This window comes from Astatotilapia calliptera, chromosome 8, assembly GCF_900246225.1.
Source record: "Astatotilapia calliptera chromosome 8, fAstCal1.2, whole genome shotgun sequence".
Lineage (NCBI taxonomy): Eukaryota > Metazoa > Chordata > Actinopteri > Cichliformes > Cichlidae > Astatotilapia > Astatotilapia calliptera.
The window spans coordinates 3,645,455-3,653,137 of NC_039309.1; the positions used below are offsets into that span (position 1 = coordinate 3,645,455).

A 7,683-nucleotide genomic window follows, 5' to 3' on the forward strand; every position below is an offset into this window, starting at 1 on the left:
ATGTATTTATTATCAGCCTACATTTGTACAAAATGCCAAATGACATACACATAAGAATCACCATCCTGATATCAACACTTTTGCCCATAAGAAAAATGTCGTGAACAAATATATGACACACCAATATTTCACCAGTGTTGTAACTCACATGTCGCCAGCATAGTCTGCCTGTGTCCCCCCTCTGCAAACGCACATTTCAGAGTTGGATGTGATATACAGTCTGCATAAGTGTGGTCAATCCCATAACGATCCGTAAGGGGATGGCAGCTACGCTGAATGTACAGCAGTCACACAGTGATCAGCAATAAACAGTCCCCAAAACTTGCATATAATCCCCAATGTGGAGCCCATCTACTGACTACCACATAGCAGCTGGACCAGTCCCCAATGCAGGTCAGTCCACTGCTGCCACCTGTGGCCAAGTACCATAGCCTACCACTAGATTAACTTGTGACACACATCTGCACCTGCTGCTATGATCACATTGAGTAAAGGCTGAGTGGCTGCACTCACACGTGGTGCATCTAAATCTACCCACAAATATGTTGAAACATGCAATGCCAGCAATGTGGATTGTCAACACTACAAACAATCAGTAAGCAAAGACAACAGGGATCATTTGTTTCTGTTTATTTAGCACCCACAACATTTGTAGTCGCCTTCTGCACAGGGGAAGTCCACACACACCGTGTGGTACCACTTTCCACAGAAGGTGCAATCTGCAAGATTGAATGTGATTGTCAGGGTCATTGTCTGACTGTTTATTACTAATCACTGTGTAACTGCTGTACATTCACAGTAACTGCCATCTCCTTATAAATGTTTATTAGATTGACCACACTTATGCAGACTGTATATCACATCCAACTCTGAAATGTGCGTTTGCAGAGGGGGGACACAGGCAGACTATGCTGGCGACATGTGAGTTACAACACTGGTGAAATATTGGTGTGTCATATATTTGTTCACGACATTTTTCTTATGGGCAAAAGTGTTGATATCAGGATGGTGATTCTTATGTGTATGTCATTTGGCATTTTGTACAAATGTAGGCTGATAATAAATACATGATATCATTTCAAAGGTTTATTTGCATGACGCACAAACAGACACAATTGAAAGGTACAAATGTGCATGACACGAATTCAAACGTGCTGCAGATGTGTGTCACCAGTTGATCTGGCTGTAGGCTGTGGCACTTGGCCAGAGGTGGCGCTGGTTGACTCGACTCCATGTTGGTGCACAGAGCAAACTGCTCGCTTTAGTTGTGGAGCAAAAACGCTGAATTCGGTGAAATAAACCGTGCGAGTGGAACGATAACGACGACAAGGGTCTCCCGATCGTTTACTCTTGCTGTCCTGTGAACAACAACGGCGTGGTGTTACTTGTTTGCTGTTTTCGCGATCGCGTCGCGCATGAGGATATCACCAGGTAAACTCGCCACATTTTTAAACATTTTGTTGTTCAACAGCATCAAGACTGACGGAGTGTGTTTGAGACAACCTCACAAGTGTCACAGGTGACACATTTGGCGTTTTTTTGCTGGTTTGTCGGTAGGAGCTCCTGAAACGCAAGACTGCCACACATCTGTTCAACCAACGCCAGTTGATCTAAACGCCAGTTGATCTGGAACACCGGTACTCAGTACCGCCACTTCTAAATATAGCTCTTGAGAGTACCGCCACCTCTCCATGCGCCCAGGACGCGCTTTTAGCGTACCGGTACTCTCATTTGCACATCTGTTATAATCGTTTGGCTGCGCTGCCGCTTTTCAGAGCGCCCTTCACAAGCACGCTTCCTAATTCGTCCCACCGAGAGCAGAGACTACATTACCCATACACCAATGTGTTTTACAAGTGAAAAGCGCATGCGTCGCTTTTGCCGTTGTCATGTCAACAACTCAACGTGGTCCGGAGAGTGTGTGTAAAACGCGCAAACAGCTGCTCGTTAAAATACAAAAACAATGAACACTTAATATGCTCTCCTAGCTTCAGACTCTGACTAGTAAAAGAACAAGGTCAGAATCAGAGGACTCGCTGGCTGACACCCCACCAAGCCAGAATGATATCGCTGCAGGTCAGACGCAAGCTAACGAAAGCTGCACTAGTGTCGCAGCCGCGGACGACGGCACTTTTGGCGACGACGAGGACGAGAATGACACCATTTCTACCGATGACAACAGCCGCGTTAGCGAGCATGAGTGGCCAGAATGTTGGTCCCAAGCACAAGTCCGGTATTTCTCCACAAATTACAAGTGGCTGATCAGCAGAAATCAAAAGTTGGGTTGTAGTGTGTGTAGTCAAGTTTGTGCTCGCGTGGACATGCAGCAAGGGCAGAGAGTGTCGCAGGAGTGGAGTGGGTGCTTAATCTCGTCTTTTGGAAGGGACAAGGCTGCACAACAAAACTCACCACGAAAGAAAATAAAAGAGCACAGAGACTCAATTTATCACAAGAAAGCAGTTGAAATAAAAGAGAAGGCAACACAAAATACAATGCAAAAACACATTGAAGATATGAGAAAGGCTGACTACGCTTCAACTTGCAATGTGTTTAGAACAGCTTATAAGATTGGCAAGCATGGGCGTCCCTTTACAGACATGCCAATAGATGTCCAGTTGCAAGTTTTAAATGGTGTCAAGATGGGCAGAGTTTTGCACTCTAATAACTCATGTGCAAATATACTGGATCACATTGCAGCTGAAATGAAAAAGAAGGTAGTCAATGACATAGTGATGAATGAAAGAAAATTGTGTGTGCTCATTGATGAATCCACTACAATAAGTGGAAAGTCTGTGCTTGTCGTGTGCCTGCGGTCAGCTATTTCCAGTGAAAATCCAGACACAATATTTTTTGAACTGATTGAGCTGCAGGGGACCACAGCAAAGGACATCACTGAAGCACTGTTAGGATGTCTTCATAATAATGGCTTTGACCCTCACTACCTACAGGAACATTTGTTGGCATTTGCTTGTGATGGAGCCTCAGTGATGCTTGGGAGGAAAGCAGGAGTTGCTGCACAGCTTTGTTCCAAATTCCCTTACCTGTTTGTCTGGCATTGTTCCAATCACAGACTGGAACTGGCAGTTTGTGATGTTTTGAAGGAGGTAGGAGGAATCAACCACTTTAAAATATTCTTAGATCAGCTTTACTCCCTCTACCATGCATCACCAAAAAAACCAAAGGGAGTTAACCGAGAGTGCTCACAATGTTGGACAACGTCTCCTTGTGATAGGCCGTGTTTTATCAGTGCGTTGGGTTGCTTCAAGTGAGAGAACAGTGAAAGCAGTATGGGAGAACTACCAAGCTCTGCAGGTACACTTTACAAGTGCTGCTGCTGATAGCAGCAGTGACTCAAGAGAGAGCAAAATACAAATTAGTTTATAATTTATTTTATGTACATTTTGTTAAAAAAAATTTCAATACCTTTTTGCACATTTTATTTATGTTCAGTAGCTCTTTCTAGCCCAAGCAAATCCACAAACTAATAAAATGATTTATTATTTTGTATAAGGTTGTCTGTTGACTGTTGTATATAAAACCCATTCAATATAGTTGTTGTTACCTCAGGGGAGGCGGAAAAAAAATAGAGCACCTCTTTTGGGCCACTTAAAGCACTGCCTGGCAGAGGGAGGAAGTACAAGATTTCAAAGACTCTGGAAAGAAAATTTGTGAGAAATGTGTCTAAAGATCCAAGAACAACTTCAGAGACAATGGTGCATGGCTTAGCCCACTGTAGCCTCAAAGATGACAATGATTAGAACCCTGAACAGTAATAGACTGTCAGGTTGCAGACCAAGAAAAACTCAGCTTCTGTAGAAGAGACACCTTCAAGCCAGACTGAAGTATGTGGACAACCTGGAGAAGAGAGTTGAAACTGGAGACCTTTGCTGCTTATTCATGGAGAAAGAAGGCAGAGGTGTACAAGCCAAATAAAAAGGGTGAAACACGGTTGTGGAAGTATTGTGCTATGGTGATGCTTCAGTAGTGGGATCTTGTAAAGGTGGCAGGAATCATGAAAAGGAAGGATGTGAAAGTTGAACTTTCTTGACTGGCCTACACAAAGCCCTGACCTGAGTCCTACTGAAAAACTGTGGGGTGACTAAAGTCCATGCCATAAGAACTTCAAATATGGAGGAGCTTGAGAGGTTGAAGAAAGAAGAATAGGCTGGGATTGCTCAGTATGTAAGACTTGCTGAAAACGACAACAAATGATTGTGGGCTGTTATCCAGTAAAAAGGTTACACAACTCCCTATTAGCAGCAGGGAGGCTAAGAATTGGGACCCTGGTATTCTTTGTGGAATAATTTAGCTTCTGTCTGCAAAGTTAAATAATATGAGCATCCAAAATAAAACTTGGGTGTTTGGAAGAGCCATTTGCCGCTCATTTGTGAGTTGTGACTGTGAGTCCAAATTATATATTTATATATTTATATTTAAGATCCACACGCCTCCCACCTTATGCAACACAATAATCAGGATTTGGGTTCTTTTCTTATGTAATCTGAAGTTGAGCTCCCCTCTTCCACACTAGTCTGAAAGTACTTTTCTCCACACGCTCGAGGATTGAAGGTAGGTTCATACGCCCTATGCTTCACATTAATAGTTAATTGAGTCAAAATGCTTACTTAGCAACTGTCATGCAGACAGGAAACAGAATACAAGGGTGTGTGTCTTCTTGTTGTTCTTTTAGCTTATTAGAAAGTCCCTGCTACACGCATATGATGAGATTAGAGACTGCAGGCAGGACATACCCCCCACTGGACCGTGATTTGTTGCAACATTTCATGTTAACTGGTTTGGACAGTGTAGCTGTGTGTATGTGTCTTATTATGGCAAAATGTCATCCTTAACAGAGCTCCTGCAGCGGGAACCACACCAAAAGGTTTTGAGGGCTTTGCAAGTATTTTGCGTGTCTATGAATAGATTTTGTCAAAGAAAAGAGAGTCCAAGCTACACAATATGCAGTGATGGATCTTGACAACTGCAAGGGTTGTCAAGATCAAGTTTAAGTATCTTGGGGTCTTGTTCATGAGTGATGGGAGAAGAGAGCTGGAGATTGGCTGCGGTGATGCGGACGCTGTACCGGTCTGTTGTAAGAGAGGTGAGTGTAAAAGCGAAGCTCTCGGTTTACCTGTCGATCTACGTCCCTACCCTCACCTATAGATACGAAGTGTGGGTAGTGACCGAAAGAACGAGATTTGGGATACAAGCGGCAGAAATGGGGTTCCTCCGAAGGGTGGCTGGCCTCTCCCTTAGAGATAGGGCGAGAAGTTCGGCCATCCGGGAGGGGCTCAGAGTAGAGCCGCTGCTGCTCCACATCGAAAGGAGCCAGTTGAGGTGGTTCGGGCATCTGACAAGGATGCCTCCTGGGCGTCTCCTGGGTGAGGTGTTCTGCAATGGGAGGAGGCCCCGGGGCAGACCCAGGACATCCTGGAGAGATTTTTATCTCTCAGCTGGCCTTGGAACGCCTTGGTGTTCAACCGGACAAGCTGGAGGAGGTGGCCGTGTAGAGGGAGGTTTGGGCTTCTCTGCTTGGCCTGTTGCTCCCATGACCCGGCCCTGGATAAGTGGAAGAAGATGGATGGGTGGAGACACACCTAATGATTGCCCAGTAGTTAATTAATATATTCATACCTGAATTCATATTCGGTCATCATAATGTACCGTTGAATATTGAAGAAAGGTTTGGCTGCTGAGGAATAATTTCTCCCCACAGTGCCTTGAAAATTCATGTAAAGATGAGGGTTTATATGCCTCGGAGCTGTGCTTAGAGTCCTGTGTTGAGCTTGTTTTTTTTTTCTTTTTGTACAGAAAAGTTGGGCGTGACAGCCCCCTTTTGATAATGGTCTAATCCAGTGGGTCCTGTAGCATAGCCAGGAGTGAAGACAAGCTCATAAAATAACTTAGAAGGAATTCAAGTTCTAATTTAGGCATCATTGAAATAATCATTATTATTATTTTTTTTGTTTTCCTCAGAATTGATCCATGGGGAGCATTCAAGGAGTTTCTCTGTTTCTTCTGGGCGTGACATTGTCCTTAACTGTAAGTCCTGTCCAGGGTGGAAAGATTCTGGTGTTCCCCGTTGATGGCAGCCATTGGGTGAACATGAACCTGCTGATCCAGAGCCTCCACGCCAAAGGCCATGAAGTCACTGTGGTCCGCACAGCCACTAGCTGGTATGTCAAAGAAGAGGCACCACATTACAGCTCCATCACTGTCACCTTACCAGAGGCTGTCTGCATAGAGGAGCAGGACTTCTTTGTAACTTTCCTGGTCAAGATACTGGAGATCCAAAAACAGGGGACGTCTTTCATGGCTGTCTTGAAGTTCTACTGGGAAGTGCTAGGTTCATTATCAAAAATCTACCAACAAGCTAGTCTGTTAGGTGTAGAAATATTTGAGAACAAGACTCTAATGTCGAAGATACGTGACTCTAATTTTGACCTGGTTCTTATGGACCCTGGACTTCCTGTTGGAGTTATAGTGGCCCACAAACTAAAGCTTCCAGTTGTCTTTAATGTTAAATGGATGACCAGTGGGGATGGCCATTTTGTGGTTGCTCCATCACCAACGTCATATGTCCCAACTTCTGGAAATGCCATATCTGACAAGATGACCTTTTCTGAAAGAGTCAAAAACACATTCCACTACTTCCTCAACACCTGCATTGACAAGTTTATAGCATGCCCACCTTATGATAGAATAGCAGAAAAGTACTTAGGCCCAGATGTGAACTTCTATCAGCTTCTTCAAGGAGTAGACCTGTGGCTCATGAGAGTGGACTTTGTCTTCGAATTCCCCAGGCCTACCATGCCGAACATTGTCTACATTGGAGGATTTCAGTGTAAGCCTGCTGAGGCCTTACCTTCAGAGTTGGAGGAGTTTGTTGAAAGTTCAGGAGAACACGGCTTCATCCTGATGTCTCTGGGGACGCTGGTGAATGGTTTGCCAATAGAAATAACTTCAGAAATCGCAGCTGCCTTTGCTCAGCTTCCTCAAAAGGTCGTATGGAGGCATGCTGGTGAATGCCCCAACAATGTGGGGAACAATACCCTTCTGGTGAAATGGATGCCCCAAAACGACTTGCTGGGTCACCCAAAGATAAAAGCCTTTGTGGCTCATGGTGGCACCAATGGGATCTATGAGTCCATGTACCATGGTGTGCCAATTATTGGCATTCCCCTGCTGTTTGACCAGTTTGAAAACATTTTGCGAATGGAAGTTCGAGGAGCTGCTAAAATGGTGGATGTAACAAAAGTCACCCAGCAGAATTTCCTCAAAGTCCTACAAGAAGTTCTTAACAATCCCTCCTACAGAAACAACATGAAGCATCTGTCTGCTCTCCACCGAGACAGACCAATGCATCCTCTGGATGCTGCAGTTTACTGGATTGAGTTTGTTATGAGGCACAAAGGAGCTGCACATTTACGCACCGAGTCTTATAAGATGCCCTGGTATGTGTATCATTCTGTGGATGTTATAAGCTTTTTGTTGGTCATCTTGTTTATGCTGACAGCCTGTGTAGTGGCAGTCATACGATTCACGTGGCTTCGAATGTGCAGGAGGAGGAAACCAAAGCAAGAGTGACTCCTCGAATGAAGATGGATCCAATCAAAATGTTGTATTGATATTCTAGATTTTTCTTGTTGTCGACCAATCGAAAATAAAATACTAAACTTTAAA

General features: G+C 44.2%; 1 pseudogene; it reads left to right on the plus strand.

Annotated features, from left to right (window-relative positions):
- Positions 1–1,402: 1,402 nt before the first annotated feature.
- LOC113028015 (UDP-glucuronosyltransferase 2B31 pseudogene) lies at positions 1,403–7,683 on the plus strand (annotated as a pseudogene).